At 52.8% G+C, this 10647-nt stretch overlaps 1 protein-coding gene across 1 annotated transcript in view; it reads right to left on the reverse strand.

The window, feature by feature from the left end:
• PLEKHG3 (pleckstrin homology and RhoGEF domain containing G3) overlaps positions 1-3524 on the reverse strand; it is a 41718-nt gene extending 38194 nt beyond the window's left edge. The window contains exon 1 of the mRNA XM_028141588.2: positions 3336-3524. The gene's annotated coding sequence lies outside the window, so the exon portion shown is untranslated. The remainder of the gene's footprint in view (positions 1-3335) is intronic.
• Positions 3525-10647: the final 7123 nt, after the last annotated feature.

Raw genomic sequence — 10647 nt, forward strand, 5'->3', positions numbered from 1 at the left:
GAGAGGAACACGGATGTAAGAGAGAAACATCAATTGGTTGCCTCCCTTGCAGGCGGCTGCCCCCGCTGGTGATGGACCACTCCTCCTTCCCGGCAAGCCTTCTGTACACAGGACTACTCTCCAACCAACTGAGCCACTGGCCACCGCTACAATGCTTTCTAGTTCAATTATTTACCTTGCTTATTGTCAGCTTCCCGCACTAAAAGTCCACTGCACAGGTCAATGATAGTTGTATGTTTTGTTCACCGCTGTGTCTCCTGCGTCTAGCATTCACATGTAGTAGGTGCCAAATAAATAACTGCTGAATGAATACGTGAATGCTTTAAAACAGAACTAAGAGGCATGAGTATGGAAGAAAAAGAGAATGATCCAACTATTCAGGGGAAGAAAGGGGAATGAGAAAAGATAGTGCGAGAATCTGGCCAGGGGCCAGTTGGGGGCCCCAAGATGAGCCTCACAGGAGGAAATGAGGGTCTGCCAAGCCCTCCAGTAGAGGCTTCCTGCTGGCAGGAGTGAGTTCCAGCTGCCAGGCCCCAGCCTGAGGGCTTCTGCCCGGGAGGGCGGGCCTGGAACAAAGGCCTGCGGACCTGCAGCTGGCCAGAGAGGCGGGCCGGAGCAGCCGCCTGGGCCAGAGGGGCAGCCTGGGGTGGGGGGAGGGGGGCAAACGAGGAGCTGAAAACAGCCCTCCGTGCAGCTGGAAGGGCAACACATTCCCAAAGCGCAGAGTCCCCCGCACCCCGAACTCAACAGAAAATAGCTAGATGGCTCCACAGTTAACCCTGCTAGGTCAGCTCCAGCCTGGGCTTGTAGCAACACTCGAGGCTGGGAGCCAGAGCCTTCGCAAGGTTCTGAGTCGGGGGGGGGGGGGGGGGGGGGGGTGAAGAGGCACAGTCCTTTCCCTTCCAACCCTGGTCATCTCTCAGGCCATGGCCTTTGGCCTCCTCCAGTGTAAACAGTGACCCAGAGATTTGGTGAAGCAAATGTTTACTCTGGAGTTGAGATACTACAGGCCAGGGGTGTACACTTTCACCGTTGGCTTCTGGTGTCTACCCTTCCTTGTGGCACATGTGGGACCACCTCCGGAAATTATAAAGCTCTGGAGGGGGCCCCTCTTAGCCACAGTGGGGCCCTTTACTTTGTACAGGAATTTATGGAGCACTCTCCACCTGTGTGGCTTCACTGGGGTCTCACTCACCCCAGCCTCTATGAGGAAGAGCAGGCAAGCACCCCATGTGGAAACTGAGTCAAAAAAGACAAGTGACTTGCCCCCAAGTCATGTGGGGGAAAGCATGATTAGACAGAGTGAGCAAACCTGAGTGCTGGTCCCTATTTGGCCAACAAGGATCAGGCTCAAATCACCTTCCATCTCTGAGCTCTGCTGCCTTCATGTCAATGCCACTGGTCGGCAAACTCATTAGTCAACAGAGCCAAATATCAACAGTACAACGACTGAAATTTCTTTTGAGAAAGCCAAATTTTTTTAAACTTAAACTTCTTCTAACGCCACTTCTTCAAAACAGACTCGCCCAGGCCGTGGTATTTTGTGGAAGAGCCACACTCCAGGGGCCAAAGAGCCGCATGTGGCTCGCGAGCCGCAGTTTGCCGACCACTGGAATAGGCAAATCAGAGGTGCCTTCCAGCCCAAGAGACTCGATCATCTATCAGTCTTTGACGGGATGCAGTAGAGACAGGACTAAAACTCGGGACAAAATCCTGCGCTGGACTCCCAGGCTAGAGCTTCTAGAGCTTGTTCCATCCTCCTGCTATCCCACTTCCTTTTTTTTTCTTTTTCTTAGCTAAGAATTCCTGCCGTGGGGCTCTGGATGTGGGTGTGGGTGTGGGTGTGGGTGTGGGTGTGTGTGAGAGAGAGAGACAGACAGACACCTACCTATGCCACAGACAGACAGACACCTACCTATGCCACTTCTAATAAAAGGCAGTAGAAAGGCTCCCAAGCTCTTACACAAACCCCTCCCTCTGCTTCTTGGTTTGCCCCATACCCAGAACCAGATACCCAGGGAGCCAAAGGATTGTCCAACCCTCCGGGGGGGAAAAAAGGGGGGGGGACAGCAAAAGTGTTATCAGCAGGTGTGGAAGGAGATGTGGTGTCCCAGGACCGCAGCGAAGGGGTGAATAACAGAGGGAAGGGGTACACCTTCCTCTGGTTCTTACTCCCTAGGTTTTCTGCTAGGGATGGTGGAGGTGAGGTAGCCCCAGCTAAGTCCCTCAGCGGTCCACTCCCCGTCCAGCAGAGGAGGGGCTGGACAGGCACCTCCCTGAAGGGAGGCAGGTGATTTGCTCAGCAGGAAACCCACGGAGGCTGTCCCCACTCTCCCTGCTTATTATTTCTTGAGCAAGGTCAGTGTGACTGGGCTGCGTGCAGAGGCAGGGCTGCTGAGACTCTGGGAATCTGTAGGGTGTTGCAGTCTGGACCCCCTCCTGGGGGCCCCAGAGCAGGGGACAGGCCCCTTCACCTGCCAACAGTTTAGAGTGACCTCAGAGACGAAACTCTTAACAACTGCCGGTAACATCGACCCCCCCCCCCCCCCCCGCCCACACCTCTCCAGCCTCCCACCATTATATTTCCCGCTTCGTTCTTCCTTTTGTTTTCAAAAGCGGCTCCCAAAGAGTAAACGCAGCTACTTAAAAACGTCTTGAAATGGTTCAAGTTTGCACGCCTTATCCTAAGCTCTCCAAACCAAAGGGCTGCGAATACGGAGCGAATGAGCCAAACCGATTTCAGGAGTGGGCGAGGTCGAGGTAGACGGTGGTTTCCGCTCCCGATCACCCCACTCCTGGCACTCACTCGAGCTCCTCCAGGACAGGAGCTGAGGCTCCCACCAGCCAGCGCCGTGCGGCACTATCCGGAACAGGCTGCGGGCGCCTCCCGGGCTCCCAGGACCAGAGGCTCCGGTCCTTCCCAGGAGAGGACGCCCCGCCGGGCCCACCGCCCGGGGCAAGGACCACACCTCGGGCGACCGAGCGCGCAGGGGGGCGCGGAGAGGGGGCGCAGCCTCGCGGGCTTCCCGGGCTTTAAGCGGAGCCTCTCGGGGCCACCCGGCGCGCTCGCTCCTTTTGTTTCCGGGGTGGGGGCTGAAGGACGGAAAACGTCCCCTTGCCAGAGCCCCCCGCGCTCCAGCCCTGAGCCGGGAGGGTCGCCCTGGGAAGAGCCAAGGCAGCCCGGGGCCTCCCTACGCCGACCGAGTCCGCGTCCTCACCCGCGCGGGGCTGGGCGGGCGTCCCGGGAAGGGGGGGGGACCTCGCAGTGACTCCGGGCACTGCTGCTCCGCCGGCTGCCTCGGCAGAGGGAGAGGGGGCAGCCGAAGGACACTCACCAAGCGGCGGCCGTCCGCCGGGTCCCGCACGCCCGGTGCGCGAGGCTGCCCAGTGCGGCGGCGACGACGCGGGCGCGAGTTTGAAAGCCGCTCGCGGAAGGGGCCGAGGCTGCCGGCCGCGCCCGCCCACTGCCAGCCCCTGGCGGCCCCCGGGGACTCCGGCCTGCGCGGCTCCCAGCGCCCGGCAGGAAGTCGGGGCCGAGCGGGCTGCCGCGGGAGGGAGGGGAGAGGGAGGGGCGGCCCAGGAATTTTTCCAGTGGGTGGAGACTCGGCCGCTGCGGGAATCCAGCAATTGGCGGCTCGGCGGGGGCCCGGGAAACTTCGCGGCGCTGCGAGCGGGAGCCGCGGGGGTGAAGGCTGCGGTGGGTCGTGCGCGGCCGGCGGTCCCCGCCTGCAGGTGGGCGAACGCGCGGCCCCGCCACGTCAGCCCCGCCGCGCGCGGGCCGCTCCGGGGCAGCCTCAATGCTCCCAGAGTCGAACACGCACGTGGTGGGGTCACCCTGGTGTCACCTACCTGATGTCCCCGCCTCCCGATAGGGCTCCGGACCGCCCACACGTCCCCCATGGCACGCACAGGAAAAAGGGGCTTCCGGTTGGGGTCCGATGTGGGGGGGTCCTGAACCCACCGGCGCTGGTCAGCTCGGCCCTTCTGAGTGCGAAAGGCACGACTTGAATTCCTCCCCGAAACTCGGCTCCCGTGACCCTTTCCTGATGTAAACCCGAGCCTGTGAGAAGCTGACCGAGAGATGAAGCCGAGTCCTGGGAGGGAGCCCCCCCAGAGGCTGTGGGGGTGGAGGGGGGAGATGCAGAACCTGCGGCCCTCGAGGACCCCATTTTTTGGTAAAACCAGGGCAGATCATCTGTCTTTATGGCTGTGTGTAATCCTGCAGGCATGGGAAGGTACACTCCGGGCAGGGGGGAGGGGACAGGGGCAGGCTGGGTGTTGAGCAAGAGCGAACATTTAAACACCCGAAATAATGCCGCAGTAAAGGCCCCGGATAGAAGATGCTGCCCCAGCCCGCGGCTGGAGGGGGGAAGCCCAGGTGGGAGCCCGGAGGCGGTCCTACTGGTTCAGCGTCCAGGCTAGTCCCTAAGGAGGAGGGGAGGGACGCTGGTGTCAGAACCACGGGGTGTCTTTCGTATCCGGGTGCAGGCCAGTGTGTATAGTAAACGGTGCTTAGAGAATTCTTAAAAACAAAACAAGCACCCCCCCCAAAAAAAAAGAAAAAAAACCTGCTCCAGGTAAAAGCAAGCTCCAGCAGATTTACTGGGAGGGGAGGGGAGGGGAGGGGAGGGAGGGGCGGGGAGGGGAGGGGAGGGGAGGGGAGGGGAGGGGAGGGGAGGGAGGGGCGGGGCGGACGCGGAAGGAAATGGCTTTCAGGTGACTTTGAAACAGGATCCGGGCGGAGGGTGAGGTGAAGACAGCGGGGCTCCGGGCTGCGGGGGAGGAGGGGTGCGCCGGGCCTCGCGGGCCGGGGACGCGGACCCACATTCCTCAGGGCGGGAGGGTCTGCGCCCGCCCCGCTGAGCCCGGCCCCGGCCCCCTGGGAAGGTGAAAGTCGAGAATGTGGAAGGGGATTCGGAGGAAAACCGCCGCCGCGGCTCGGCCACATGCAGCCGGCCAGGCTCCGGGCTTGGAGGACAGGTTGAGGAGGCCCGGTCCTTGCCTGCCTCCCAGACGGCGGTCCATCCTCAGGCCTCCGTCTTTCTTGGATCCCGCTTTCTTCTCTGCTCACCGGAAGGCTACCAGTACCTTCCTGCGCACCTCGTATTCCAGCTTCCTGAGAAAGCTGGCGCTTCAACTAATCCTTGAGCGCACCCCTTACTCGTCCACCGGGGCGGGAAATCGTGTTAATGACTGTAATAATAACTCATTTAGCGAATGCTTACCCTTTGTAGGTACTAGGCGGTTTACATTGTCTCCCATCGTCTGCACAGCCGCCTAGGGAGCCAGTAACTATCTTGATGCCCATTTTACAGATTGGATAACTGAGGATGGGGGGGTTCTAGCAACTTGGCCAAGATTGTGTAACCAACAAAAGGAGTGCAAGACAAAATCCCAGGTAGGTCCCACATTGAGTGCTTCCTATGTGCTAGCCATTATTCTAAGCCCTTGAAACGAACAGTTGCAGTCACAGAAAAAGAAGAAACTGAGGAGACAAGGTCAGTGTGATAGACCTGGAATGCATAATGGGACCACTGCTCTTCACCACTATCTAGTCTTTCGTCTTTCTTTTTGATACTTAACTATATTCAATTCAGCATTTGATTATAATGTCTTGCATTGTTTCTAATGGTTTTAATGTATATATACATATGGTTTATTTTCCAAAAAGGGTGTCATGTTACCTTACAGAAGCACTCTGTAAAGCAATGCTGAATCAGGTGAAATAACCCAAACCATTTGGGAGAAATCTACAGTCTCACCTCTAAGTTGCGGGCACATCCCCGGTAGGGGGTGTGCAGGAGGCAGCTGGCCGATGTTTCTCTCTCATCGATGTTTCTGGCTCTATCCCTCTCCCTTCCTCTCTGTAAAAAAATAAAAATATAATAAAAACCTGAGTCTGGGCCCAGGAGCTCTAGGCTGCAGCTCCTCCGTCCACAACTCACAGCCTCTCTCCTTCCTGCCCCTATCCATTCTTGCTTTAGTAGCTTCACTCTCCCTACTATTAAATCATTTATTGTTATAATAATACCTTGTGCCTCCGTGATGCCTTTAATCCAAGATCTCAAAGTGTTCTAACAAATACAGATCAAATCATCTTCACAGTCCCCCCGCTGACATGGGGAGATGGAGGTATTTCCCCCACTTTATGGGTGAGAAAAACCAAGACAACATAGTGTAGAAATGACTCACTATGGAGATCAATGGCGTGGTTTCTTCTCTGGGCCCTTCCCCTCCTCCTTCCAAACCCTTGGCTGCCAACATTTGCATCAAAATTTCAAATTCCAGAGACAAAGGCCATTGAGTTTTCACAATAAAGGACATTTGCAAACTGTCATTTCAGCTGCTCTATTGTGGTAGACCTCAGGAGTGGGAGGGGTGTAAACACTGTGAAGGTCCCCTGGGACTCTGTGCATCCAGCCCGGAGAAGGAGCCTCTGCTGGCTGGGATGGGGAAACGAAGTCCCACACTTAGAGATTTCCTGTCAAAGGAGACCTAGCAATGTTTCTCAAAGTGTGAGCCACAAGCAACCAAATCGAACATCGTCAGCATTTAAAACGTTTATGCCTCATAGGACATATCAGGATGGCAAAGAATGGGAAAAATTTTTTGCAAATCGTGTATCTAGTAAGACTTTATTCAGAATATGTCAAGAATTCCTACAACTCGCCCTAACTGGTTTGGCTCAGTGGATAGACGTTGGCCTGCGGACTGAAGGGTCCCAGGTTCAATTCCGGTCAAGGGCATGTACCTTGGTTGTGGGCACATGCCCAGTGGGGGGGGGGGAGTGCAGGAGGCAGCTGATCAATGTTTCTCTCTCATCGATGTTTCTAACTCTCTATCCCTCTCCCTTCCTCTCTGTAAAAAATCAATAAAATATTTTTTTTAAAAGGAATTCCTACAACTCAGTAATAAAAAGGCAAATAATCCAATTTAAAAATGGGCAAAGGATCTAAATAGACATTTCTCCAAAGAAGATATACAAATGGCCAATAAGTATGTGAAAACATGTTCAGCATCATTAGCCTCTACGAAAATGCATATTAAAAAAAAAACAACAATGAAATATCACTTCAAATCCTTTAGGATGGCTAAAATAAAAAACATAATAATAAAGGTTAATGAAAATGTGAGGAAATTAGAACTCTCATACACTGATGATGAATGAACTTTGGAAAACAGTTCCTGAAAAGGTTAAACATAGAGTTGCCACACAACCCAGCAATTCCACTCCTAGGTATCTGCACAAGAGAAATGAAAACATCTGTCCAGGCCCTAGCAGGTTTGAATCAGTGGATAGAGCATTAGCCTGAGGACTGAAGGGTCCCAGGTTCGATTCCGGTCAAGGGCACATGCCAGGGTTGCAGGCTCAATCCCCAGTTTGGGGTGTGCAGGAGGCAGTTGATCAATGATTCTCATCATTGATGTTTCTATCTCTCCCTCTTCCTTCCTCTCTAAAATCAATAAAAATATATTAAAAGAAGAAAAATAAAACATCTGCCCACACAAAACCTTGTACATGAATGTTCATAGTAACATTACTCATAATAGCCAAAAGGTAGAAACATGCCAAATGTCCATCAGCTGATAAACAATGTATATCCATACAATGGAATATTACTCAGTCATTAGAGGAATGAAGTGCTAATTCCTACTACAACGTAGGTGAACTTTAAAGAGATTATGCTAAGTGAAAGAGGCTGCACATGTATGATCCCATTTATGAACTGTCCAGAAGAGGCAAATCTGTACAAACAAAAAGATCAGAGCTGGGGAGTTTGAAGGAAAAGGGAATGACTGCTAACAGGTTTGGGGTTTCTTTTAGGAGTAATACAATACTAAAAATATTGACTATGCTAATGGATGAATTGTGTGGTATGTGAAATATATCTCAATAAATCTGTTATATACTTTTTTTTAAGTGTGGCTCAGTTGGTTGGAGCATCATCCCATACACGAAAAGGCTATGGGTCCAATTCCCGGTCAGAGCACATACCCAGGTTTCGGGTTTGATTCCCCATCGGGGCACCTGTGGGAGGCAACTGATCCACGTTTCTCTCACATCTATGTTTCTTTCTCTCATTCTCTCCCTCTCTCATTCTCTCTCTCCCTTCCTCTCTCTAAAAATAATATCAATTTTTTAAAAAAGGTTATTTCTTTAAAAAAGTAAAAATGTGTGGGTCACTCCCACCTGTTCCAGAGTTACCCAGGCTATAATCAGAATCCTATCAGAACCCACGCCTGCATTTCCCCAGAGCACACTGAATGAAGTTCAATGTAACATATGCCTTACAAGACATTGATTCAGAGCCTTGTGGGCCCCGGGCTTTCTGAAATGAATGAAATGAAATGTCTGGAACCAATTCCGAGAGGGCAGTGACCTCCGAGGTGGGGTGCGGGTGGGAGTCCCATTCCTTATCAATAGCTTCTTTCCCGCCGTTTGGACTCCTAGTGTCAGAAAAATCTGACATCAGAAAGGGGAAGACGTGGGGGGAGGGAGAGGACGACTTCCCTCCTTGCTGCATTCAGGCTGCCAGCCATGGCCGTGAGGAGCCCTTGAAGGAAATGAGCTGTTTGTTTGAGTGTTTGTCTGTAACAGGAACATTTGCCAATCACTTGTGGTTTTTCAAGAACCTGGGAACCACGTGTGAACCATTTCTGGAGATCACTTATGTTCACCTTCGTTATCTGGAGATAAAGGGACTGTGTATCGGCATTTACAACACCTGAGATCAGGGAGCTGGAACTAAGACGTCAGCCTTCGATGAGCCGATGAAACAAGCTTTTTCAGCTCTGACTTCTAGCCTGTGGGCCAGACATGTTTTCTGTTTGCACCACCAGCTGTAGATGGATGAAGTGTAACATGAAACAGTCCAGCTTTACCCAGCTTAAAGCTAACGTGCAAGACCTTCTGGGGCGGGTTTAGGAATTATGGGCTGAAATGATGTTGCCTGTGTTACCTCACTTATCACTGTCAGTCATATCCCAGTGTCCGAAAGCTTTCCACTTCTACCTGAGATTTTCAGGCCTGAGGACTGGCAAGAATCACCTGGAAAGTTTCTGACTCAGGACTCGGCATGGTTAATGGTAAAGTGATTCATATGCAAGAGAGATCCAGCCACAGACCACACTTTGCAAAACACTGGTCTGCATTCTGCCTTGTGTCTTTCCTTTCCCTTCCTGGTGCTTCCTCTTCCTCCCCTGAAACTGGACTCAGAATAAAAACCCTGCAGTCCCTCCCAGGGCTCCGAAGATGAAAGGGCCTGGCTCATCCTGCTGGATAAGTGAGGCTATTAGAGTTAACCAGATGGAAGAGTTCCACCATGATTCATTGGAAAGACTTCATCTTCTTCAACACCTTGGTGTTAAGCAGGGTGGGTACACCCACCCGGGACTGTACTGTAACCCTCAGAAAACAAATTAATGAGAGCTTAATGGGAGGTAATTGCCCAGTCACTTGCAGACGGAGGCAGTTCTTCCAGGCTGTAATTTTGATTGTTGATGTTTTCTTCCTCACTGGGGCCCCTGGGTTCCCAGCCCTGACTCCTCTATCGCGTCGGAAGAGGACAGAGCAGCTGTGCCAGGGAACCAGCGGGCCCCAGATCTGCATACCCTTCCTTTGGTTTCTGTGCCAGACCCTAGAGGAAACATGGGTTGGTTATAACCAGATTAGGGCAACTGGGACCAAGTCCGTCTAGTTTCTGAAGTCACCAACATCCCCTCCAGGGGGAATGTGGAATTGGCCCAAGGTGAATGGGGTAACTGTTTACCTGAGCGGTGAGCAGGCTCACACTCCCCACCCGGTCCTATCCTATTCTTGGCTGCCAGGCAATCCCATCAAAACCTCACATCTCTCCATATGTGGTGCTTTGTGGAGGTCGCCTGGTTCACTCCATTTTCACTCTCCTGCTAGTAACTGCCCATTCTCCGTCTTAGAGGAGTCCCAACGTCTCCTGCAATCCTAGAAATCTTGGATTCTACCATCTTAAGAAACCCCTAACTGGACCTTTCAGCTACAGCAAGCTCTCTTTTCCTTCCATCTCCAAGCTTACCTGGGGAGGAAAGCCCTGTCTTCATAACCCCCGATGCTAAGATCCAAATACCCTTATCCCAGGCCTGCCGTTGTCCTGCCAGGTAGATGATGGGGACAGTGTCCTGCCAGGAGCAGCACTGAGTGCTCCGTCAGCATTCTCACTCCATCCTCCTGTTACCAGAAAGGGGACCTGGCCCTAGGGGGTCTGCTTAGGGCCAGCCGGGTAGTGTGTAGATTCTTGACTTCGTGCAGGAAAAATTTCACAACATGAGTCCAGGTGTTTTATTTTTATTGATTTCAGAGAGGGAGGGAGGGAGAGAGAGAGAGAAAAAAAAAAAAACATAAATAATGAGAATCATTGGTAGGCTGCCTCTTGCACACCTCCTACTGGGGATCGAGCCTGCAACCTTGGCATCTGCCCAGACGGGAATTGAACTGTGACCTCCTGGTTCATAGGTTGACACTCAACTATTGAGCTACACTGGCCAAGGCAAGTCCAGGTGAATTTTAGAGGACATTTATTAAAGCTGGGGACAGTGAGCCCTAGCCAGTTTGGCTCAGTAGTTAGAGCATCGGCCCAGGGACCGGTCAAGGGCAAGTACCTAAGTTGCAGG

The sequence above is a fragment of the Eptesicus fuscus genome, chromosome 5 (genome assembly GCF_027574615.1).
Source record: "Eptesicus fuscus isolate TK198812 chromosome 5, DD_ASM_mEF_20220401, whole genome shotgun sequence".
Classification (NCBI taxonomy): domain Eukaryota; kingdom Metazoa; phylum Chordata; class Mammalia; order Chiroptera; family Vespertilionidae; genus Eptesicus; species Eptesicus fuscus.